The following is a 27,546-nucleotide window of genomic DNA, read 5'->3' as shown; positions in this document are numbered from 1 at the left end:
CCAATGAACCGGGTGCCACTCACATCACGGCGTATCATAACAGCTGGTCTCGGTTGGACTATTGGTTAGGCACAAACAATGTTGCGCTGTGGGTGAGGGGGCTACGGGTATTGCCACGCACTTTGTCAGATCACAACCCCGTCCTATTACAGATGAGACTACCACATTACACACCTCCTCCGTTTCAATGGAGGTTCAACTCACAAGCTTTATCCGATCCCGTTTACACAGACACCATAACAAAGGCAATCAAGGAATATTTCCACATAAATTCTGACACTGTCTAAGATCCGGGACTTTTGTGGGAGGCCTTCAAGGCCACGATAAGGGGCGTCTGCATTAGCACCACTGCAGGGGTCTTGAAGGACATCAGACGTCAGATACACCATTGCGAGACCCGCATCAGAAAGGTAGAACTAGCATTTGAAACCACACAAGATATCTCACTACTAGCAGAACTGCGGGATCTGCATACTGAACATAATGATGCAGTGGAGGCTGAAACCAAATATTTAGATCGCAAGCCCATGGCTAGGAACTTTGGGGAAGGAGGAAGACCGGGTGGGACATTGGCTAGGAAAATATGTGAAGGGAGGGGACACTCAGCCATACTCAGCATCAAATCAAAAGAAGGCCAAGTGCAGACGCAACCGGCAGACATTCTACAACACTTTGTGGATTCCTTTAGCACCCTATACAAATCACAACCCACATCTTCGGCGAGCGAGGTGTTTGACTATCTACACGACGTAGCGATTGGTTGGCTGTCGGATGCACAGAGGGAACACTTAGCAATGCCCATCACAGTAGAGGAGGTGATGACGGTGATTAAATCACTACCTAATGGCAAGGCTCCGGGTCCGGATGGGTACACTAACGAGTTCTACAAACACTTCGCAGACATTATTGCGCCTTACCTAGTAGACATGTTTGGTGCTGCCTTCGAGAAATCAATACTTCCCCCTACTCTTCGTGAGGCACTAATCATTGCTCTCCTGAAACCGTCCAAAAATCCTGAAGATTGTGACTCCTACAGGCCGTTATCGCTCATTAACGTAGACTCGAAAATACTCGCAAAGCTACTGGCAGAACGTTTATCCCCTCTAATGACCCGTTTGGTCCTTCCAGATCAGACTGGTTTTATCCCCACAAGATCGACTTCCCACAATACAAGATCCCTATTTGCTCTATCCCACTACCTTCAACCCTCAGTTAAAGCCGTGGCGGTCATGCTCGATGCCGCTAAGGCATTTGACTCCATTGAATGGAGCTATATGATTGCTATTTTACACAGAATGGGCTTTCCCAAACGATTTGTCCAATGGATATCGCTACTATACACTCAACCATGTGCAAGAGTCCGGATAAATGGTTACGTCTCAGCCCCCTTTGACATTGAGCGTGGCACTAGACAGGGTTGTCCCCTTTCCCCCTTGCTTTTCGCGTTAGCGCTGGAGCCCCTTGCATGTATAGTTAGACAAAATTACAAAGAATCAGCTCTGCAGTTTGCGTCCAGACCACTACATATATCTCTGTACGCAGATGATATGCTGTTGTACATACGCGACCCCGACGTGCATCTGAATAATCTACTCAGAGAATATATAAGATTTGGGGGTCAATCTAGATTGACAATCAACTGGTCCAAATCTTCCATAATACCGTTAACGGACACTACCGCTCCCTTTGAGATCGACTATCCACTGGAATGGCAACAGGAACCAATTCGCTATCTAGGGGTCATGTATCATAGAGACCCGGAAGAAGTTATACGCGCGAATTATGGTGGTGGTGATATCCAAGCTGGAGGACAAAATCCAGCGTTGGATCCATTTGCCCCTATCCCTAGCTGATAGGATCGCAATAGTTAAGATGAATATTTTACCTAAACTGCTATACCTTTTTAACAACATCCCCATCACACCCACCGGAGAAACCTTTCGCCGCATTAAATCAATGGTGCTGACACTGATATGGGCTGGCAAACAAGCCCGAATAGATCTCCAGACATTAACACTCCCGTATGCACAGGGTGGCTTTGGGGTACCAGACTTTCTCCTATACTACCTGTGTGCCCAGGCGCAATATGCAGCCTACTGGTATCACGAGGTACCGTATCTCACTCACACAGCCATAGAGGAAGGTGATGCGGACCCTGTCCCCCTAACGGCGATAATAACACACACCAGACCGCCACTGCATGCGAAGGACATTAACACCATAGATACCACAATCAAGGCCTGGCGTAAACTTGGACAATTGTCCCGCAAAACTCCATTATATGCACCGGCGCTACCCCTACACCACCATCAAGCACTGTCGGTCACTAGTGAGCAGGTAGGCATGTCTTTACTGCGTAAAGCTGGAATAGACAAAATGGGAGATGTGTTTCAAGAGGGCTCATTCCGGGACATCGGACAGTTAACATATATACAGCATATGACCCCCATGTTCCGCTTCACGTATTACAGATTAACTAGAGCAATGAGGGAACACTATCCAACATTTCCGTTAGAACCAGAGTGTTTAGCGCCACTACAGCTAATAATTACCACACAGGATCTATCACATCTGGTGTCAAGATTATACACGGCAGCACAGGCAGAGATGGTGCATACTACCACAAAGGCTAAGGCACGGTGGGATCTGGAGCTAGAGATTCCGTTGACAGATGAAGAATGGCAACAAACTTGTGCCCTGACACAGATTCTCACGCCCAACGGTAACTTGAGAATTATACACTACAAATTCATCCATCAGGCATACTATACCCCTACCAAACTGCTTAAATTTAGATTGCAAGATGAGGACAGGTGCAAGAGATGTAACAGGGAAGGGGCGAACTTTACACATCTTGCCTGGTATTGTGCCAAGATATCAGAGTACTGGGCGGACATTACATCCACACTCACTGTCATGCTAGAGGAGGAGGTACAATGCACAGTGCAAATCTGTCTCCTTGGGATTGTCCCACAGTTTTGTGCACTGAAGCGTAAGTTCTGTGTGATATCTTTGTTACTAGCTAAACGACAGGTGGCGCAGTGTTGGCATAGTCGGAAGGTACCCAAAAAATCCACATGGCTCCATGACATGTCCGTATGTAGAGACAGGTTGATGACCTACGAAGAACGCCTCCCTGTGAAATCTAGACCAAAAGACTACTGGTATTTCCTAACAGACTTTCTTAACTCCCAGGAGGAGGAAGCAGGAGTGTAATGGGTTTAGCGTTACATTGGCAGGTGGCAATATATTATGTACAGGCTGAACGCGGCTATTGCATAGTCCGGAGAAACAATCAGTTCCGTTAGGTAGTGAGTGCAGTCCGATATGTGCGATTTCGATGTCAGGTCTTTGAGTTGAGTTCTACTACTGTTCTTATCTATAAAATAACGAATGTAAGACTCATATTGAACGGCTAGCTACGAGATCTGTGAAGGGTTAGCCAGGGGCGGCTCCGATTGGTGATGAAGACTGATTTGTGTTCTAACTGTATTTTATAAAGTATTTGCCAACACATTGCAAGCCGGCCCCCGGGTTGTAGGCTCGTGGCTGTGTAACTTGAATATTGTTAATAAAGGTCTTACAAAAAAAAAAAAATAATAATAATAATATCTTGATCAATAATTCAATAGATCTAACTATATCAACCTTTTCAATTTCAAATTTCCTTTGCCATTTGCTCTCCATCATACTTAGATCATCTTCTATTAGATTAATAGCCATCTGATAGACTGGACCGATTTTTTTAACCCTTCTACTGATTTCTAAGATGTTATTTTTTTCCATACATATATTGTCGGAGAGACCCCTAGATTCTAGAAAGCTCCGTACCTGAAGATACTTAAAAAAGTGATTTCTCTGAAGATTATATTCTGTTTGTAGACTCAGAAGAGAAGCAATTTGGGTACCTTGGTACAAATCTCCCAATAAACGAATCCCAGCAGCATGCCATATTTTCATGATTTGATCATTAAAGATCTAAGGTAGCATACGATTGTTCAAAACTGGAGAAAATCAGGTTCATTATTTTTGGATAACAGGCGAACATCTAAATTAAGCATTTCCTTTCTTAAAGCCGTTTTTATAAGCACATTTTTGGTTCTGGTGTTAAATAATTGTCCTTTTAAAAAAAAAAGTGGCGCAAAAATTTGTCAAGTTTCAAGTTAGGTTTCTGTGCATAGGCTTGTGAATGAATGCGTCTAAATATGATAGGCAAGGGATGCAGCTTGCTTTTCCTATGTGGAATTATCAAAAATGATTGGTTTTATTTAAAAAAATAAAAATAATTATGAAAATAAAATAAAAAAGTGCTTTTAAAATTCGTTTTTTAATATTTATAAAGCTTAATACTCATACTGTGACCTCCTAGCATTCAAATTAAATTTAAGTTGTGTTGTACCGCATAATGAGGACATTTGCATGTGAAATATCACTCTGCGCAGGCGTAATAAACTCATTTAAATAAAGGTTTATATGATTATTTTCAATTTCTAACTCCTGGGCTATGTAATGAACATTCTGATAATGAATGTTATGCAAACAAATTATAGGATATTCAATTTTAAGTGCCCCAAATATCAAAGTCGAAATTGGCTAAAAAGCACTATTTAAAAGGCATTTTTTTCATTTAGAGTAGCTTATAAAGTGCCTTAGGCTTCAGTAAATGCATACATTTAGGTATAAAACAAATAGCTGACTTTTATATTGCTGCAAAACTATACTGCACCCTGCTTATAATTGAAAATATGTATAAACCAGCAGAAGTTATTCTTTTAACCATAAACAGGGGGATAAGTGCTTTCCAGCTTTCTGTCTCTAGGCGAATTGGGACAGCCGTTTGGACACCCTTGAATACAGAATAAGACAGCTGGGAAGAGTTAAATGTCATATCTATATTTAGAAGCATAGCATGGCTCCCAGAACAAGGTCTGCGTTGCCATTTTGACCTCTGACATTTTGTGAAAGAGGACAGGGGAAAAGTTAAAGTTTTACCTTTTTTTTGGCAAAAAAAACAGCACTTTATGCACTCATGTGATAGACAATGATATAATGGTATATGTGAACTTTGATTAACAGATAAGTTTTACCATATTTATACAGCACTAATGCTTAAAAGCTGAAGCAATGAAATTTGTACATTTGCTAAAAGGATTTTTAGCCCTCTCAAAAGTGCTAAGTACCTCCTATAACTTTGCTTATGCCCAGTTGCTACATACAGGGGTTGATAGTGTTGACAGAAGTGAAACCTGTTTCAGGTTTCCCTACTGTCAAACTGGAGGAAGGAGGCTAGCTCCTCTACACATTAAGGCTAGGTAATATGTATGTTGCTCTCTGCTTTTCTCAATATTGTTTTAGCCTGTCTAAACTGTCTGTGAAATAGCAATGAGACATTTAATTGGCTATTCAGTACTACTGTTTTAAACATTGTTAGCATTAATAAAATGAATAAATATATAGGTTTTATTACTGCCCATCCTGTTTGATGTAATTATGACAGGATCAGTAGTCTAGATTGTTGTTTCCTTATTTTGATCTTTAAGGGGAATTAGATGTGGGTTGTTTTGTTCTACAAGTCTTAGGCGATATTAACATTATTGTAGATTTGCGAGGGCATTACTAGTTTTTTATTAGCTAGTCTGTGTAAATAAACTGATAGTCCGTATTAGAGCTGATGTTGTATAGTCTGGATCATGAAAAGTAGAACGCAGGGAAGATGCCCATGTGATCCTTAGGGAAAAAATGTTTTGAAGAAAATGTTGTTTTATAGATAAGAACTCCTGTTAATTTAGCAGTTTTAGATTTTCCTGCTGATCCTGCCCCGTTCACTGCTCCTGTCCGTTCACCGCTCCTGCCCAGTTACTGCTCTTGCTCATGCCTAATCACCGCTCCTGCCCCATCACTTCTCCTGCTTCGTCACTTCTCCTGACCCGTCACCTCTCCTGCCACATCACCTCTCCTGCCCCCTCACCTCTCCTGCCCCGTCACCTCTCCTGCCCTGTCACCTCTCCTGCCACATCACCTCTCCTGCCCCCCACCTCTCCTGCCCCATCACCTCTTCTGCCCTGTCACATCACCTGCCTGTCAATTCTCCTGCCCGTCACTTCTCCTGTCCGTCACTTTTCCTGCCCGGTCACTTCTCCTGCCCGGTCACTTCTCCTGCCCGGTCACTTCTCCTGCCCGGTCACCTCTCCTGCCCGGTCACCTCTCCTGCCCGGTCATCTCTCCTGCCCGGTCACCTCTCCTGCCCGGTCACTTCTCCTGTCCCGTCACTTCTCCTGTCCCGTCACTTCTCCTGTCCAGTCACTTCTCCTGTCCTGTCAATTTTCCTGCACCGTCACTTCTGCCCCGTTCACTGCTCCTGCCCCGTTCACTGTTCCTGCCCTGTTCACTGCTCCTGCCCTGTGCACTGCTCCTGCCCTGTTCACCGCTCCTGTCCGTTCACCGCTCCTGTCCGTTCACCGCTCCTGCCCGGTTACCACTCCTGCTCATGCCTTATCACCGCTCCTGCCCCATTACTTCTAATGCTTCGTCACTTCTCCTGCCCCGTCACCTCTCCTGCCCATCACCTCTCCAGCCCATCACATCACCTGCCTGTCATGTCTTGTGCTCGGTCACCTCTCCTGCCCTGTTGCCTCTCCTTCCCCGTCACCTCTCCTGCCCCATCGCCTCTCCTGCCCCATCACTTCTCCTGCCCCGTCACTTCTCCTGCCCCGTCACTTCTCCTGCCCCGTCACCGCTCCTGTCCCATCACTGCTCCTGCCCCGTCACTGCTCCTGCCCCGTTCACTGCTTCTGACCCGTTCACTGCTCATGCCCTGTTCACTGCTCCTGCCCTGTGCACTGCTCCTGCCCCGTTCACCGCTCCTGTCCTTTCACTGCTCCTGCCCGGTTACCGCTCCAGCTCATGCCCCTCACCTCTCCTGCCCCATCACCTCTCCTGCCCCGTCATCTCTCCTGCCCCGTCCCCTCTACGGCCCTGTCACCTCTCCTGCCCCGTCACCTCTCCTGCCCCGTCACTTCTCCTGCTCGTCACTTCTCCGGTCACCTCTCCTGCCCAGTTACCTCTCCTGCCCAGTCACCTCTCCTTTACTGTTGCCTCTCCTGCACGTCACTATTCCTGCCTCGTCACTTTTCCTGCCCCGTCACTTTTCCTGCCCCGTCACTTTTCCTGCCCCATGACTTTTTCTGCCCCGTCACTTTTCCTGCCCCGTCACCGCTCCTGCCCGTTCACCGCTCCTGCCCGTTCACTGCTCCTGTCCGGTCAGCACTCCTGCCCAATCACCACTCCAGCCCCATCACTTCTCCTGTACCATCATTTCTCCTGCCCCGTTCACTGCTCTTATCCGTTCACTGCCTCTATCCCTTCACTGCTCCTGTCGGTTACCGCTCCTGCCCATTCCTAATCACCTCTCCTGCCCCGTCATTTCTCCTGCTCGTCACTTCTCCGGTCACCTCTCCTGCCCAGTTACCTCTCCTGACCAGTCACCTCTCCTTTACTGTTGCCTCTCCTGCCCCGTCACTTTTCCTGCCTCGTCACTTTTCCTGCCCCGTCACTTTTCCTGACCCCTCAACATTTTTCTGCCCCGTCACTTTTCCTGCCCCGTCTCCGCTCCTGCCCGTTCACCGCTCCTGCCCGTTCACTGCTCCTGTCCGGTCAGCACTCCTGCCCGATCACCGCTCCAGCCCCATCACTTCTCCTGTCCCATCATTTCTCCTGCCCCGTTCACTGCTCTTATCCGTTCACTTCCCCTATCCGTTCACTGCTCCTGCCAGTTACCGCTCCTGCCCATTCCTAATCACCGCTCCTGACCCTTCACTTCTCCTGCCCCATCACTTCTCCTGCCCCTTCACCTCTCCTTTCCTGTCACCTCTCCTGTCCCGTCACCTCTCCTGCCCTGTCACTTCTCCTGCCCGTTACTTCTCCTGCCCAGTCACCTCTCCTGCCCTATTATCTCTCCTTTCCTGTCGCCTCTTCTGTCCCGTCACTGCTCCTGCCCAGTTCACTCTGTGTACAACATTGCCAAATTACACTAGGGGTCGAATTCCCCACAGTACTCTGTTTGGGGAAAGCTCCTCTGTAATCACTAACTGCAATCTCACTGGCACATGATATGCTAAAGGCAGAAGGCGGGCGCATTGTCATTCCAAAGGGGATAATCTGCCTCAATCGGAATGACAATGGGCCTGACTGCAGTCCGTGAGAGCTCAGGGAGGGGCTGCTGCGGCCTCTGGAGCTCAACAGAGAATTGAGTGCAGCCCCTGAAAGCTGAATGAAAAAAGGTATTGTTTTTAAGTTGGACTATTCTTGCCGTCCCGGGATGCTTTTTTTGAAAGTAAGAAGGAGGGGAACGGACTGGAAATTTTTTTAGAAGTAGGGGCACGACGTGCCCTTCCGATCCCGCCCACTTCTACCACTGACAAGGACGCATTCATTTTTGGGAGGCACGGGGAGATTGCGTGATATGCCTAGCATTAGGTTTGAAAATGTTTAGAGAAAGCAAGAGACATCAGTGGACATTGAGACAGGCTGTAAACCGCTCCTGGAAGATTTTAACTCCAATCACGCCCTCAGGGCAACGGCAGCAGCCGACGGGATTGCCCTTTTGAATAGCACTTCGTCCTTAACTCAACTATTTAAGGTTGGGTATAGTATTATGAAATGAAATAACTCTCCACCCCATTCACCATTTGTTTTTTGTAGTTCTAGAAAATGTAGTTTACTTTAGGGTTTTCTCCTGCTACTGTTATTTTAAATGCGTTAAACCATGAATGTGTGAAAGATAGCTACTAATAAAGGCCAAATATGTGTTGCTATACATGTGATGAAATCCTTAGTTTCTTCTCTTAATATTGCAGAGTTTTTTTTAGTAGTATCTTTTTTAAGTGCCACATTGTTTAAAACATAGAACTTTTTTCAAAATGGCCGCATGTTCGCGTTTACCTCTGCTTTTCTGTTGTGGCAAGCTTGCATTTTCCTTTCGAAGAACTGCAGAATCTGGGAACTCGGTACATATCGGAGCTTCGAACGTTATAAAAGAGGCAGAATGGAAAAAGGGTAAACTGTTTTCTCATGTATCACTTCACCATTATTTAAGCCACAGGCTTCAGTATAACAAGCAAACGCACCGTCTGAAAAACAAACTAGCTCACGCTGCAGCACAGCAGGGGGGAGGAGGGGGCCTGCACTTGCGGGAGCGCGTGCCGGCAGATGGCGGCAATTATCGCTCGCCTCACGTGCACGCGTTGCCATTGATGGCAATGGAACGCATGCACGTTTTTGGCTGAAAAGCCAAAGCGATCAGAAAAGGTCTTTTTGCCTATGTAGCACATGCGCGCTGCATAGGCGAGACCTATAAAATGGTCCCTAATTAAAAAGATAACAGCCAGCAGCGTAAGTTAACTGTAGTTGGTCCATGCTGCTTCCTCCAGACTGGGAAGAAAAAGGAAGTGATGTATCGGACCACAAGTCAACAATGAGCAAGATAAGAACAGCAATGCCAGATTCCACCAATGGCAAGCGACAAAACAAAGACAAATGCAATGGGTGAAGTTTCAGTAGTAATACTGATTACTTGATGCCTCGTAGAGGCAGCGCATGCGCTGCTCTATGTGAGACCTGAAAATGAATGATGACCAAAGAATGTCAATACTAAAACACTAATAGCACGTATTACACAAACTTAACGTCTGATTTTCCTGGGTGGGATTATCATCTCCTCCATGTCCTAAATAGAATTGAAAATTCTTGGCGTGAATGCTAGGAATTGTTTTATTCTATGTCAGGACCTCCAGGTATACTAATTTAAAGCTTATTGAACACCACAGAAGCAATACCACCCACAGGTTTATAATAGAACTGTTTAAAAGTGGATTCCCAAGACCAGTTGGCCGGTTTCATAATATCTTGAATAGTAGAACCCAGAACACATGTTTTGGAGGCCATGGCGCCTTTGGCTGAATGTGCCCCAAAACCTTGAGTATTAATTCCAGCCTCTGTCATCACTGATTTCAATCATCTAGTTATAGTAGTAGCTGACACTAGCTTAAAAGGTTTCTGCAAGAAGATCAACAATTGACCTAAAGCATTGCTCAGACCCTCCAGGAATTCGCGATTTCGCGGTTTGCCACGATTTTTACAAAAGTGCCAGCGAAATCGGCACTTTTGTAAAAATGCTGCAATTTTTACAAAAGTGCCTGCGAAATCAACAACTCCCCATTAAACTCTTCTCCCCTCACTACGGTCCTACAGTAGGCTAAAAATATTATGTAGTATCCAGTGAGACCTTGTAAATGTCTCAACAGGTACTGGGGTTCTGGGTTATGAGAGATGAAACAAGATAAGGCAAGTGAGTAAAATGTCCTCATAGCACAATCCGAGTATATGCTATTGGTAATTTACGCCCTCTTCCTAAATGCCAGACTTCTGGGAAGAGCTGTCTGATCCAGAATCCACTACTAGTGGTAATCTGTTTCCCCAGTAACAACTTCAGAGAAATTGAGATAGATCCCTTTCAAGAATGGGTGTAAGTTGGCACAAGCACAAGTCAGTGTATTTAATAAGAGGAAAGCCTCAAGGACAGCTTCATTCAATCTAGAGTGGAAATTAGTAAAACGAGAATCAGGGACAGGAGAGGGTTCCAAAGCAGGGAGGAAAAAGAATAAAGGGAAAATAAACCAGGACCTGCAACAAGGTCAGTGTGAAGTACAACAATTAGGGCTGGAATGAAGGAGTAAGTCCTGCCAGCAGAAACAGCCTTAGCCAGTCACTTCAGGCAGGAATGCAGGAGTAAGTCCAGTCAACAGGAACAGCCTTAGCCAGTCGCCTCAGGCAAGAATGTAAGAGTAAATCCATTAAATAGAAACAGCTTAGCCAGTCCCCTCAGGCAGAAATGTAGGAGTAAGTCCAGTCAACAGGACCAGCCTTAGCCAGTTGCCTCAGGCAGGAATGTAGGAGTAAGTCCAGTCATCAGAAACATCCGTAGCCAGTCGCCTCAGGCAGGAATGCAGGTGTAAGTCCAGTCAACAGTAACAGCCTTAGCCAGTCGCTTCAGGCAAGAATGTAGGAGTAAGTCCAGTCAACAGGAACAGCCTTAGCCAGTCCCCTCAGGCAGGAATGTAGCAGTAAGTCCAGTGAACAGGAAAAGCCCTAGCCAGTCCCCTCAGGCAGGAATGTAGGAGTAAGTCCAGTAATTTTTCTCACAGTGAGCCTTCTCGGACCTGTTCAACGGGCCATGGCCTGTCCATGAAAGCGGTGTCCATCCGCCCTCAGACTCTCAGGTAAGAAAAGGGTTAAGGATATGCTAAACACCGGTCCCGCAATGTGTCAAAAGGTGTGATAACTGCTACCAACCTATACTGACACTATAGCTGCTTCGAACGTTCCGCGCCAGTGTGGAACGTTCGAAGAAACGGGCGGGGCGACGTCGGCCATTCGCAGTACCAGCCAGGTAGTGCTCGCGACGGCCAACGGCCGACGGGAGCACTGAAGGGGCTAAAGCAAATGGAGAATTGCAATTCCAAGGGATAACAGACTTCACCTGTGGGCTGCTTCCTCTATTCCATATTCCAGGTTGCCTATTCAAAGAGGAATACTCTGCTAAAACAGTTTCCATTGATTTAAGGCTGAAAATGAATGATTATGAGTAAAATAAAGTGCCGCAAAAATGCCGCTAAATTTCCATATTTGTGCAGCTAAATTTCCATATTTGTGCTGCTAAATTTGCGAATCCATGCCGCTATATCCTGGGGGGTCTGATTGCTCTTAGTGCAGCATTACTATCTTCATAGGCCTTTAAACATTTGACCACACACAATTTATTGTTCAGAGGAAAAGCATGATAATCAATATTCTTTGAAAATGTTTTAGTCCTCCAGGAAATTGTAAATTAAACTCCCTCCAGGGTAAATACTCTAATTGCAAGGTCAAGAGCTTTCACATAGGAAGTCCTTCTAAAAGAAGTCAGGCATAACAACATGGCTAATTTAGCCGACAACTGTTTTCCAGTCAATTGCTCATTACTGCTCCACCTTTCATAATGATTTGGGACAACATCCCCTTAAAAGGACTACTTTGGTTTTGGAAGATTAATTACTATGATAGAGTTGAGTAGCTTACAGATAACAGGGTGCATACCCAAGGGATTATTACCAACCTGCACATTACTTCCTGAAATTGCTGACGGAAAGTTATTTACTGACCTGCCATACATAAACTCTGTTGCTTTCTGCAAAAGAAAATTTTACGATGTCAGGGATCTCTGTTCCATTCCAGGCACCAAATCATCCAGTATATCCTTTCTGTGGAGTATTGTTTTCTTGTAGAGGGGGCCCATGCCTGCTTAATAAATTCTGAAGGCACATCCGAAATACTTTGCAAACACCACTGTTGCCAGAAAGTCTCCAGGCCATCAGGGACAACTGATCAAAAAGTACTAATGGAAGCAATTATCCCTGAGGGCCCAGAAGCATCATCTGAGACCAGGGAAGAAGAAGAAGAAGATTGCATGCCAATTCTTGGAGGACCAGGAACCAAGGCTGGGCTTTCCAAATAGGAATGACAAATACCAATTCGCTACCTGACACTTGGTCTGAGAAGCTACTCTCAAAATCATTGCGAAGGGGGAAACACATAATTCATTCTGCTCGACCAATCCTCCGAGGAGGCATCTGTCATCTTCGCCAGAGGATCCAGCCTCCAACTGAAGGATTGGTCCAGCTGACGATTCAGTCTGGAGGCAAATAGGTCTATCCTTCAAGGGCCCCAAAGACTCTGGATCAGTCTGAATAGTTGTAGAAGGAGCGTCCAGTCGCTGTGATCTAGCAAGTATCTGGAATTCCAGTCTGCTATGAAATTGGATTGCCCCAGAAGGTACTCCACCACTACTGATATCTTGTGGGACAGACAGTAATGCAAAATGTCCATGGCTATCTCCACTAGTAAAACACACAAGATGATGGACGGAATGTTGCACATTGGCAAAACATTCACCCCCAGTCACAGATCTGGGTTTAATCCATTGTTATTTTGCTCACCACGCCACCTCAGTTCAGACATGGCCATATGCAAATCAGTCTTGACCCTGTGCCTCATGGGAACATTCCAGCCCAAACTGCCAAGCCATGTCTTCCCTGGACCGGAATCAAGCATCCTAGAACTGGTTTCTGGCTATCAGCCATCATCAGCCAGGATAGCTTGACTCCAGTGGCGTAGTGAGCACGGGACCCACGAGTGGGTATACCGTTCCCACATAGGTCGAACAGCAAAACACACAAGATGATGGACGGAATGTTGCCCATTGGCAAAACATTCACCCCCAGTCACAGATCTGAGTTTAATCCATCGTTATTTTGCTCACCACACCACCCCAGTTCAGATATGGGCATAGTTGAACTAACTATAACGGGGGAATTTCACTGGTTTTGTACGAGTGAAATGTCTAACTAACTATAACGCCCCTGAAACGTATGTTTTTTTCAGTGAATTTCAAAGGTTTTTTAAATGCTAATTTCTAACTATAACGTGCCTGAAACCTATGGTTTTTTATGTGAATTTAGAAGGTTTTTTAAATGCTAGTTTCTAACTATGTCTACAGAGTTAGGACATGTGAAGAAAGAAGAAACAATGCACAGAAAGAAGCAAAAGAAATGCAGAAAGAAGCAACAGAAGTCCACAAAGACGAAGAAAAGTTCTGGAAGAAGCAAGACATGTGCAGAAAGAACCAACAGAGGAGCAGAAAGAGGTATTGTTGCAAAATCATCCTGTGCCCACAACTTTTTCAGATGGGTACTGGTGGTAACTGACTCTGACTAACCAGGCCTAGAGCCAGTGCTATGCTATAAGACACTTAGAATACAGTGAAAACACCTACATACACTAGGGAACACTATGTGTTGGGGTACCCCTGTGATTAGCATGACCTCCTCTGTAAGACTGTAGTACATAATATGGCAGGGGGATTAAAACTACCTCTTAAAACGCGCCAAGGGGCGCGTTTGCACACTGGTGAAGGGAGGAGGGCCTGAGGTGACATGTGTGCAAACACGCCCTGTGGCCGTTTTAACTTGGGGGATAAAGTCCCCTTGAATCCTGAGGGTCCCTGGGGGCTAACTAACCTAACAGGTATGTCCAGTAAGTGCCACAGAGTTGCATTGCAGAGATGTGTAAAATTGGGCATGGCCTCGGACCACCTCTCTGCAACGCAGCTCTGTGTTGCTTACTGAAGGTACATGGCGGGCTACTTGGACCCAGGGACTCTCAGGATTAAAGGGGACTTAATTCCCCAACTTAAAATGCGCCACAGGGAGTGTTTGCACACGTCACCTCTGGCCCCGCCCCCTCCCTTTACCACTGCGCAAACGCCCCTTTTTACACCTCTCTGCAATGCAGCTCCCTGGCGCATACTGGAGGTACCTGGTGGGCTAGTTGGTCCCCAGGGACCCTCAGGATTGAAGAGGAATTAATTCCTCAACTTATAATGCGCCAAAGGGCATGTTTGCACACATGTTACCTCAGGCCCCGCCCCCTTCCTTCACCACTGTGCAAACGTGCCCCGTGACACATTTTAAGTGGGGAGATTAAGTCCCCTTGAATCCTGAGGGTCCCTGGGGTCCAACTAGCCCACCAGGTACCTCCAGTAAGCGCCACAGAGCTGCGCTGCAGAGAGGTTTAAAAAGGGGTGTGGCCTCTGAAAATCTCTCTGCAATGCAGCTCCCTGGCGCATATTGGGAGTTTCCTGGTGGGCTAGTTGGCCCCCAGGGACCCCCAGTATTGAAGGGGAATTAATTCCCAATTTAAAACGAGCCACAGTGCGCATTTGCAGAGTGTTTCTATGAGGGGGCGGGCCTATGCACAATCACATGTCTTTTTCTTTTGGAAGGGGGCCCCCTTCTTTTTACTTTTTTGGGGCCCTAGGGACCCCATCCCCCAGGGCCTGAACCCTACATTAAAAAAAAGTATTAACGGGACGGGGCCCCCTTCCCATGGCCAATTCTAGGCCCTGGGGACCCAATTTTTTAATATTATTTTGGAGGGAGGCTGCGTGGACCCCCTTCTCAGGCCCTTTATGGACCCGGGGACCCCATCCCCCGGGGCCGACCTTTGCATGTTTTTTTTTAAATAAATTATTTTTGGGGAGGGGTGCCGCGTGGCCCCCCTCCCTGGATACTTCTGGTCCCGGTGACCCCATCCACCGGGGCCTGGCCACCTCGTTGGGGACCGTGGGGGGAGCCCCAATTGCCCCCCGGTCCCGCCGGTTCCCCGCGTCCTTCGGGAGCCGGCATTGCTTTTCCACATGGGGAGCCGCTGACATGCAGTTCCCCGTGTGGAAAAACAATGTGGTTTGGATTTTGGAAGAGAGAGCAGGTTTCCTGCTCTCTCTTCCAAAACCCAAACCCCAGTTTGCTATGACAGGGCGGGAGCACGATGCTCCCGCACTGTCATAGCAAACAGCAGTGTCCCGGGGCGGAGACCTGGGGGTGGTGGTCCCCAGGGCCATCACATGCTGCAAGAGGGGGGCCGCGCGGCCCCCCTCCCAACATCTCAACAGCCCCGGGAGTAGGTAGTCCTAGGGGGTCTGGTACGAACCCCAATTTTTCAATCTTAGTGCCCTGGGGAGGTGGCGGTCCCGGGGTGTGTGGGGGGGCTCGAGCCGCCCCCACACAGGTATATATATTTTTTTCAAAACAAGCCCTGGTGTGGCGTTCCCCGGGGCTGCGGGGGGCATGTGCCCCACGCAAATATTGCTTCAAAGCCCCGGGGGGTGGCAGTCCCCGGGGAAGTGTGGGGGGATTGGGGCCCCCCACTCATTTTTTTACGGCCCCCGGGACCTGGCCCACCCGGGAGCTTTAATGAAACAAAGCGCGGGAGCCCGCTTTCCGTTTTTTATTTTCGTGGCCGGATCCGCGGATCCTCCACGCATCAGCGATTTTAAAAATGTGCTTTTTTTGGCCCTGGGGGTCCTTGTGGGACCCCCTGAGCAGACCTAGGGGGTCAGGGTGTTTCTACCCTTCCCCCTTTTCTTGTTTTTGTGCTAGTTGTACTGTTTTCTTGTGCCTCGCACAAGATGGGTGCCAACACTTTCTGGTTTGGAGTGTTGACAGCCAATTAGAATAAAGCACGAGGTCGGGAGGGTCCTCGGATCCTCCGTGCCTCTAAATATCGAAAAATTATTTTTTTTATTTTCTCAGCAACTACTGAACGGATTTACACCATTTAAGAAAAAGAGTTCTTTCTGAACCAAGGGCTACCTTTTTGCCAAATGTGGTGTAATTCTGTTCAGCAGTTCGGGCTGTAGCCGTGTCTAAAGTTTCCTATCGGAATTAACATGGAGAAAACACGTTTGGGACCCCCCTTTTTTCTCGGCCCCCGCTTGCCGAATCCCCCCAAAACTTTTCAGAGAGGAGCAGAGCGGATTGCCCCACAAGTTTTGAAAATTGTGCGAAGATCGGCGCCAAAGTTATTGGGAAAAGAATGTTACGAATTTCCTATGGATAATAAGTCCTAACTTTAACTACCTACTGGCAACCGCCAGTAGGTAATATATATATATATATATATATATCCAAACGCTTGACGAAATCAGCCCGCGCCACTTTGCAATGGCGGGCCTCAGTGGGGTTTCGCCTCACCCCAATAAATCCAAAGAAAGGTCGTCCTGATATCTTTCCAAAAGACAACAAGCTGAGGCCCAGATGCATTCAAGGTGAATATTTATTAGCGATCACACCCTAGTGTGGGCCTCAGCTTGTTGTCTTTTGGAAAGATATCAGGACGACCTTTCTTTGGATATATATATATATATATATATATATTCAGAAACAAGGTAAAGATCACTCAAGGGTTCCAGAGTTCAATTTATCAATCCCAACAGTTGCAAGTAAGTAATATTTATCTGCAGATTAATTAAAATCATTGCAATTTACATAAAATTCCTGGGTAAGAAAACATTTACAAGTTAAAATAATTAACTCCTTATTAAGATACTTTACAAAAAATACGGTGGTTTAAAAGAGGCGGTAGCCCATCAAGTGCTCTAAGAATTTTGACGATGAAGGGTTTTTATTTTGCATTAAAAGGAGATTGACGCTTGGTTCAACTGGCAGCTTTCAAGATCCTCATTTCAAGTATCCCTGCCCTGAGGCTGCTATTGTTTTTCTGTCGTGGCCCATATGGTGGAAGTAAAGCTTTCACTTGTAGAGGGAACTTTGCGGCCCTGCAGGAAAGCTGAATTGATTAGCTGTTTAGTAATGTCAGCACTGCATAACGGCACGATAGTATATTGAGTGCCCAGAAAGCAGGGCAGAGTAGTTTCTGTCTTAAAGAGTTGACTGCCGGGCAGATGCACAGAAAATGTAGCAAGCTTTTGTCAAAATGACCACAAAGCCGGCAGAGAGAGTTCGACCATCTTTGCTTCCAGGGCGGCACCTGGTCTTTTGATGGAAAGGCACCCAATCTTGTTTTAAGATAAAAGTGTGGGATCGTTTCAGAGATGTGGCCCCCCGCTGCTGTATAATTGTAAGACTGACCAGCTGTTTTTATTTGCTGCCAGTTCACCTTTATCCATTGACCATAATTTTAATTTGGCAGCTTTGTTGGTGAGTTTTTTAAAAGCTGTGTGGCTAATGTTTAGCTCCCAGGCCTCATGTAAATTGAGAGATGACAACGCTTGGCGGAGCACTGTTGGCCAGCTGTGTTTGATCGTATGCTGGCTTTCCATTTTGGACCAACACAAAGCGGCCATGGACTCTAGAGGGGTGGCTCTCAACTTCCAGCATATTTTAATTAGAGAAGCCAAAAGATGCATTTCGGCTGCTGTGCCTTTCTCAATGTTGGCTTTACAAACAAAGTCAAATAACAGATCTTTAAAGAGCACCATGGCTCATTCCCATTGGTGGATAATTCATAGTTGTTAAAAGGGGACTGCTTAGTGGTCATGAATTGTTTCATCCATAGTTGCCATCATAGTGTGTGTTATTAAACCAAAATTGGCCCCAGGTTTGTACTCACAGGGTCAAAATGCCTACAGTTAGCATTGCACTGCGTTGCACGTTGTTAGTGAATAATTGCAGTCTTCCCATAGTTTTCACTATTACAGGTGCCGCTTCCACCTAGGGGGTTATTCCACGAATAAAACAATGTCTCTGGCCCTCGTCTGGCCAAAATTACCCTTAGAAGTAAGTCTTTGTTACCCACGCCGCTCCATTTAGTAATGTCCCGTATTTTACAGCGAGTGCAATAATTTGTTCAGGTAACAGCTGTTCTACATGTCCACAATTGCATAAAAAACATGTAGCCAAACACTTTTGGACGGGTGTCTCCTATGCGTGTAGAGTCTTAGCAATGTCGTAACCTCTGAATAAAACAAACTTTTCTTAATAAAATTAGGAAAAATGCATTAAAAGATCAACATTTTCAATGAATGGTTTTTATTCAGAGTGTGTAATGAAGATTCACTTTATTTAAGAATAGAGTGTTTTTAGCAAGCATTTCAAAACGTTATTATTAATCAGAAACATTCTGCAATATGGTGTGAAGCTTTTTATGAAAGGTATGTCAGTTTGAGGTCATCTTTCAAGCATTTTGTGCATATCTAATCACATTTTGTGCATATCTATCTGGTATAGTTGCTTGGACAAGTAAACTTGTTTAAACATTTTGAGGCCTCTTGCTAATAGGTATAATCACATACTGCATTTAAGACATTTTTATGTCATATCAGTTCAATATACATTAAATGTTAACGTTGCACCTGAATTTAACTAGATTATTTTGCATAATACTAAAACTTTCTCTCAATCCCCCTGTAATGGTTATCTTAACCATCACTTTTTGGCATGTCATTTCTGCTCAAAGGGCACTCTCATTATCAGTTGAGTCTGGTCTTTTTCCATTCCAACTTTTAAATTGTAATAATTTTGTATGCTCGTTACCTTTTTCATTTACTTGCTCAATCCTCTACTCTTTCGTCAGTTAATGCAGTATCTCCAGCCTGTAGATAATGCAAAAAAGGAAAACAAAACAAAGCCATATAATTAGTATTGGCAAAAGAATAGCTTTCAGGATTCCTCTTCCTGCAGTTGCAAACCATTTTCCAATTGTGTGTAGTACCTTTCCAAAGTTTTCTAAAGTGCAAGGTGTTTCTAGCTCCTCTAACCCAGGTTTTAGGTCTGAAATGTTCTTTAGAAATTCTTGATAATTCTTGCTCTCATTCGGAATGTATGAGCAACAATGCTGACTTTTCTGCAGTTGGCAAATTCCTCCTTTCCCTGCATGTAAAATGTCTTATGCTAAGCGAATTTTGAAAAATTGTGGATCTAATTATTACAAGCTCAGTGCTTACAACTAATAAAGCTCCAGAATTACTAGTTACCAGCTTGTCAACAACTGTTGATAGTCTTCTCATCTTTTCACCATTTAATATGATTCCTAGAGGTGGAATGATTGCACCAAATATATCCTCAACCAACTGAGTTTCATCTTTTGTACTACGGGTGTGTGTATGCGCTGGTGTCATTATTAACGCATTTATGATATACACATAACACATCTTTGGAAACAATATAGCTACGTAGTAAATACTCTCCCAATCAGCAGGTAACCGAAAGTAAGCATCTTGTCCACACACAAAATAAACTCCTTCAATTGTGGTTCCTTCTCCTTATAAAATTTGCCATGTGCCTCCCATTAATTCAAATGTATGATAACATCTACTAATTCCCACATGTCTGGTTCTAGTGTGTGTCTCCTTTTGTAAGCACACATTTCTAATTTCATCTTTGGGTATACCATATTCTTCTTAAAATCATCTTCTTCCAAACATTTTTAAAACATAGTTTTCTCTATCTTTACTATGTGAAATGTTAGTGTTCCTTTCCTCTAATGTCGTAATAAAGACTTTCTCTAGTTGTCTCATTAAACAGATTAAATTGACCTGGTAAGGCTTGACACTCTCTATAGGCATAGGTGGTCTAAAAATATGCCAAGCTGTGTCCATTTCTTTTGCTTGTGGGTGTAAATTCATGCTTTGTACTAGTGGTCCTCTGGAAAGTTTTAGATCATAGGCGATCATTAGGATTGCGGTCGGAAATGTGTTCCGTCCGCCATGGTCGCGGCAAAAACACTCCCGACCGCACCGTTGATAATCCGCGGTTGTGATTAGGATAATAATGTCAAGAAACTACGACCACGGCGGACGGATCACATAAAACACCGTCCGTGGCGGACGGAGCACATCAAAGACCGCCGCAAGCGGACGGTACCAAAGAAATACCCTCCGCCGCGGACGAACATGACCGCGGAAACAGGCACTACCGCCGCCATAGCTGCGGAGGCTCCGGCCGCGCGATTAGGATAACGCCACCATTCCAACGGAACTCACCACCTTCCTCTACCGCTGCGGAAACAATGCATCGACAAACGGAGCATGACTGCGGAAGGACCACACGAACACCATCCCTGGCGTCAAACCGATTTCAAAATGGCAGACGGAAGTAAATATAAAACACACTAAACAGGACACCCACCCACCTGAAACACCCAACCCCAGCAACTACACGCCCCAATGACACCCCCCCAAGCACCGAACAATGCACTCAAGCCACCACACCCACAGAACACCTGACTGGCAACAACCATTGGGACACAACCACCACACAGAGTATAAAATGGATCCCTCCCACAACCACAATCCTTTGCTTCACAGCATAGCTGCAAGCAAGACTCAGAATACCACTAACAGCAGACACACGAAAACACACATACAACCTGCTCATAAACACACCCACCACACAAACACCCACAACACCATCCCTACACACCACACACCTGCACATCCCACCCCACCCCCCCAACACCTTGCACATCACACACCATGGCACCAAAGAAAAATCCCAAGTTCACAGACAGTGAGTTGAAGGTCATGGTGGATGAAATAATCTGTGTCGAACCACATCTCTTCAGTACCCTAGTCCAGCAGACCACCTTGGCAACCAAAAACAACATGTGGGACAGGATAGTGACCAGAGTTAATGCGTCAGGGACCGTGCCACGCACAAAACACGAGATCCAGAGGCGGTGGCACGACCTCAAGACAAGGGTGAAAGGCATCAGGGCAAAGAACCACCTGCGGGCACACCACACTGGCGGCGGCACTCCCCCGGAGCCCACACCATATGCAGAATGGGAGGAGAAGGTGCTGGGCATACTGCACCCTGAGAGCCTGGAAGGAATCGAAGAGGGATTAGAGGCTGGTGAGTACAAACCAATGAACACCATCACACTGCCATGGTCTGCCTTGCACAACTGCCAAAACACATCTCCCAGGCTCCAATCCATGCATGTGGGCCACATAGTCACCCAAATGTGAAGTCCTAGGCACAAATGCACCCACCATGACCAAACACAAAGGCTGCCTCCTACGTTCCCAGGCTTGCATGTTGTTAAAGCAGCCAGCACCACAACTCCCCACAGGCCCCCATATCCACAGGAAGGGTGGTGGGGGGTGGGATGTGTGAGAGACCAGCACTACAGCTCATAACAGGCCCCCATGTCCACAGGAACGGTGGTGGGGGTTGGGGTGTGTGAGAGACCAGCACTACAACTCCCAAAAGGCCCCCATGTCCACAGGGAGGGTGGTGGGGTGTGTGTGTGAGAGGTCGGTGGGGTATGTGAGAGACCAGCACTACAACTCCCCACAGGCCCCCATGTCCACAGGAAGGGTGGTGGGGGTTGGGGTATGTGAGAGACCAGCACTACAACTCGCAACAGGCCCCCATGTCCACAGGGAGGGTGGTGGTAGTTGGGGTATGTGAGAGACCAGCACTACAACTCCCAACAGGCCCCCATGTCCACAGGGAGGGTGGTGGGGGTTTGGGTGTGTGAGAGACCAGCACTACAACTCCCCACAGGCCCCCATGTCCACAGGAAGGGTGGTGGGGGTTGGGGTGTGTGGGAGACCAGCACTACAACTCCCCACAGGCCCCCATGTTCACAGGAAGGGTGGTAGGGGTTGGGGTGTGTGAGAGACCAGCACTACAACTCCCAACAGGCCCCCATGTCCACAGGAAGGGTGGTGGGGGTTGGGGTGTGTGAGAGACCAGCACTACAACTCCCAACAGGCCCCCATGTCCATAGCGAGGGTGGTGGGGTGTGTGTGAGAGGTGGGTGGGGTGTGTGAGAGACCAGCACTACAACTCCCCACAGGCCCCCATGTCCACAGGAAGGGTGGTGGGGGTTGGGGTGTGTGAGAGAACAGCACTACAACTCCCAACAGGCCCCCATGTCCACAGGGAGGGTGGTGGGGTGTGTGTGAGAGGTGGGTGGGGTGTGTGAGAGACCAGCACTACAACTCCCCACAGGCCCCCATATCCACAGGAAGGGTGGTGGGGGTTGGGGTGTGTGAGAGACCAGCACTACAACTCCCAACAGGCCCCCATGTCCACAGGGAGGGTGGTGGGGGTTGGGGTGTGTGAGAGACCAGCACTACAACTCCCCACAGGCCCCCATGTCCGGAGGAAAGGTGGTGGGGGTTGGGGTGTGTGAGAGACCATCACTACAACTCCCCACAGGCCCCCATGTCCACAGGGAGGGTGGTGGGGTGTGTGTGAGAGGTGGGTGGGGTGTGTGAGAGACCAGCACTACAACTCCCCACAGGCCCCCATGTCCACATGAAGGGTGGTGGGGGTTGGGGTGTGTGAGAGACCAGCACTACAACTCCCAACCGGCCCCCATGTCCACAGGGAGGGTGGTGGGCGTTGGGGTATGTGGGAGACCAGCACTACAACTCCCCACAGGCCCCCATGTCCACAGGAAGGGTGGTGGGGGTTGGGGTGTGTGAGAGACCAGCACTACAACTCCCAACAGGCCCCCATGTCCACAGGGAGGGTGGTGAGGTGTGTGTGAGAGGTGGGTGGGGTGTGTGAGAGACCAGCACTACAACTCCCACAGGCCCCCATGTCCACAGGAAGGGTGGTGGGGGTTGGGGTGTGTGAGAGACCAGCACTACAACTCCCAACAGGCCCCCATGTCCACAGGGAGGGTGGTGGAGTGTGTGTGAGAGGTCAGTGGGGTGTGTGAGAGACCAGCACTAATCCCCCACAGGCCCCCATGTCCACAGGAAGGGTGGTGGGGGTTGGGGTGTGTGAGAGACCAGCACTACAACTCCCAACAGGCCCCCATGTCCACAGGGAGGGTGGTGGGGGTTGGGGTGTGTGAGAGACCAGCACTACAACTCCCCACAGGCCCCCATGTCCACAGGAAGGGTGGTAGGGGTTGGGGTGTGTGAGAGACCAGCACTACAACTCCCAACAGGCCCCCATGTCCACAGGAAGGGTGGTGGGGGTTGGGGTGTGTGAGAGACCAGCACTAAAACTCCCAACAGGCCCCCATGTCCATAGCGAGGGTGGTGGGGTGTGTGTGAGAGGTGGGTGGGGTGTGTGAGAGACCAGCACTACAACTCCCCACAGGCCCCCATGTCCACAGAAAGGGTGGTGGGGGCTGGTGTGTGTGAGAGACCAGCACTACAACTCCCAACAGGCCCCCATGTCCACAGGGAGGGTGGTGGGGTGTGTGTGAGAGGTGGGTGGGGTGTGTGAGAGACCAGCACTACAACTCCCCACAGGCCCCCATGTCCACAGGAAGGGTGGTGGGGGTTGGGGTGTGTGAGAGACCAACACTATAACTCCCAACAGGCCCCCATGTCCACAGGGAGGGTGGTGGGGGTTGGGGTGTGTGAGAGACCAGCACTACAACTCCCCACAGGCCCCCATGTCCGGAGGAAGGGTGGTGGGGGTTGGGGTGTGTGAGAGACCATCACTACAACTCCCCACAGGCCCCCATGTCCACAGGGAGGGTGGTGAGGTGTGTGTGAGAGGTGGGTGGGGTGTGTGAGAGACCAGCACTACAACTCCCACAGGCCCCCATGTCCACAGGAAGGGTGGTGGGGGTTGGGGTGTGTGAGAGACCAGCACTACAACTCCCAACAGGCCCCCATGTCCACAGGGAGGGTGGTGGGGGTTGGGGTGTGTGAGAGACCAGCACTACAACTCCCCTCAGGCCCCCATGTCCACAGGAAGGGTAGTGGGGGTTGGGGTGTGTGAGAGACCAGCACTTCCCTGTTCTGAGCACCTCTACAGATGGTCTTAAGATGATGAGACTGTTGTGCATACGTAGGCTTTGCTAGTCCTGGACGGCACATTAGCTTTGATATTCTCACCTCAACGTCTGGATTATGTGCCCCCTTTATGCCCTTTTATTTCTCTTCTCCATCGCCCTCCAAATAACATGTTCCTCCTATCCCCCCACCCTACTCCGCCACATTTTCCCAGCATGGCCACCACTCGAGTTAAGGTTGAGACTAATTGCTTCAAAATCATTTATCCTCCCAGCCTGACTAAAGCTGCAACAAAACGATTGAAGCATAACACTATTGAACGTTTCCCGGATTCCCTTTTTGTTGATCAATATAGTTGTTTTGGGAGGCTCAAAAATGATTTCATTTTCTTCACTCACGACACCTCCTCTTGGTCCACCAGCTTATACAAGTCCCTTAACGTCACCTCCTCCTCCTCTATCCCTCATGGGAAACAGAAAAAAATTTCCCCCTCCACACGTTTCAACGGTTACCTCACTATCTTACTCTATAACTTCGGTACTGTCATGATCCAAGGCAATGACACCTGTCTCTCGCTCTTTGACCACCTCTTCCCCTCCCTACTCCCCTCCGCTGCGACCGGGTTTTCACCTGACTCTCCTTCCAGCTCCACCCATTACTCCCTCTCTCCTCCTCTGACCCCCCTACACTCCAATTGGCTGCACTCTCAAGAATCACAGGTCGGCCCTCCTCCCGCCCCCTCCCCTATGACCTCCTCTCCTATTCCTCCCACCTCACAATATGCCCCCTCCTAATTCACCCCAGCCTCACCGCTAGCTAATGCGCTCCTCGTTCAATCTGCATCATCCCGGTACTCCAATCTCTTCTCCCCCCCATTTTCCTTCCAGTCACCCCCCTTTTTAGTCCTCCTCTCCTCCAACCTTCTCCCCCAGTGAACTATCCCTACGCTCCCCTTATCCCTTTCTCCATACTTCATGTCCACCTCCCCCTCCCCTCGTTATTCACCCGGATTTCGCCTCAATCCCACTGCATCTCTCTCCTCCCTCCCACTCCTCCAGCAATGCTATGCTACTCCCTTTCACCCCCTGGTAACCCTGTCCATTTCACTCCCTCGGGTCTTACAGTACCACTTCCATTCCCCAACTTCCCTTTCTCTCAACCCCCCCACTCTGCCAGATGCCCGTTCCCTCACAGCCCCCTCTCCTACCTGACATGCCCTCCACAACCACCTCACCTCTTTTCCTCCTAAACCTCCTTCATTCCCATGACTCCACACAGTCCTCCCCTCTCCTTCTTCCCTACCGCTGTGTTCCGCACCCTTCTCCCCCTAAAGTTATCCCTAATTCCCCACCTTCTTGCAACACCAACAAAGGCAACTCTCCCTTAACCTCCGATTCATTAACTCCCGCTCTCAACCTCCACCTCTCCCCACTATTGAACCTTACACCCCAACTCACCTCCTATCCCCCCACCTCTCCCTGCCTTCCACCACCAATTCCACCCCCACCTGTGTCTATCGATCCACCCAACCTTCCGTGCTCTGCATTACTCTCGCTGGAAAAAAGCTAGGTTCCCTTATCACCTACATCTCCCAACTTACAGATGCAATTTCACTGCTAAGCTCTAAGATTTCTACCTTTCCGTGCACCCCCTCTCCGTCCCAACTTCCTACGAGATGCACCTCGCCCCCTCGCCTCAATTTAGCCAAGCTCAATCAGTCGTCTGCAAACTTTGTTAATTCGCACAAGCCTTTGAACGCCGCCCGTCCTCAACCTGCATACCCTAGCAACCCTACTATCTACACTATTCCAACCATCTCCTCTGTCAGAACCAAGCAACCACCGAAACCCTCCCGTGCACCCCCACATAAGCACAACATCCTGATCACCCTTCAGAGCCCAAGTGCCCCGTCACCAAAACAGTCCTGACAGAGCTGCGTTGTCTGCTCCACAACTGCAGATCTGCAGTAAAACACAAACTTGAAATCTCAGATACCATCACCCACCACAATATTGACATGCTCTTCCCCACAGAGACCTGGTTCAAAGATACCTCGCATTCTATATTTGATCTCCTTTTACCTACAGGCTATTTTATACTTAGGAATGACAGAACTGAAAACACGGGGGGAGGTGTTGCAGTCATCTTTAGAAACTACCTTCAACTTAAGGCCTCTCCTATCAGCTCCTTCCTCACTTTTGAATGCCTTTCTTTTGAGTTACAAGTGCATCACCGTTCACCCCTTAGGTTCCATGTCATTTACCGCCCGCCTCGTAGCGGCCCTGCGTTTTTGAAGGAACTCACTGACTTCATCAGTGACCAATACTCGCAAAGTGACAATCAGACCTTCGTGGGTGACTTCAATCTCCACTGGGGCTCACCACAAGACTCTTCCACAAACTCCCTGGCCACCTTCCTCTCTGTTAACGATCTCATCCAACACTGCACAGTTTCAACACACTCTAAGGGCTCAATCCTGGACCTTGTTATTTCCAAAGCAGGCATGCTTTCCATCTCTACCCCTATTCACGTAGACTGGTCCGACCACCTCCTCATCCCATTATCTATTGAACTTTCACACGCTATTACACTTGGCCAACCCAAGAGGGCTATCTCCTGGTTCCGAGATGTTAAAAATATTGATTTTGGTCCCCTCTGTGAATCAGCTTTGTTATCACTTCCAAGGCTAGACCCGAACCTAGATGTTGACGATCTCACCTCCCAATGCCTCACAGTTCTTGCAGGTGAAATCAACAACGTCGCTCCACTCAAAAGCAAAAGGTTAAGGCCCACCCCCTCAGCACCGTGGTTCAACAAATCCCTCTATGAAGAAAGGAAGCAGCTAAGATTCCTGGAGAAACAATGGAGGCAAGTGCCCTACACCGATAACTTGTCCACGCTTCGCTCCGCAAGATCCAAGTACCACAAACACACCTTCCTTGGGAAGGCAGCGCACTTCAAAACCCTCCATGACTCAGCCAAAAATAGACCCAAAAAACTATTCGATCTCATCAAGAGTCCTGACCGCTCTCCCCTTTCCTCCAAGTTGGAGGATTCTGCAAAGAGAGCAGCGCATTTCGCTATATTCTTCGACGAAAAAGTGAAATCTCTTGTGGATCAGGTCGCTCATCCTACCCCTCCAGAGGAGTGCAAGTCCTTAGCCATTTGGCAAAACTTTGACCCGATAGCTGAAGATGCCCTTCTCAAATGCATCCGCGAAACAAAGCCCCCCAACTATCATTTGGACCCCATCCCCAGTGCCATTGCCATTGACTTTTATACCCTTTCCCTCTCCTACTGGACCACTCTGGTCAACCTCTCCCTCTTTCAAGGCTCCCTTCCTGTCTCCTTCAAAACTGGGCAGGTCACCCCGCTTCTTAAAAAACCAACTGCTGATGCGTCTGACCTCAACAACTTCCACCCCATCACTAACTTACCCT

Source organism: Lissotriton helveticus, chromosome 6 (genome assembly GCF_964261635.1).
Source record: "Lissotriton helveticus chromosome 6, aLisHel1.1, whole genome shotgun sequence".
NCBI lineage: Eukaryota > Metazoa > Chordata > Amphibia > Caudata > Salamandridae > Lissotriton > Lissotriton helveticus.
Note: the sequence above shows the minus strand (reverse complement) of the source record.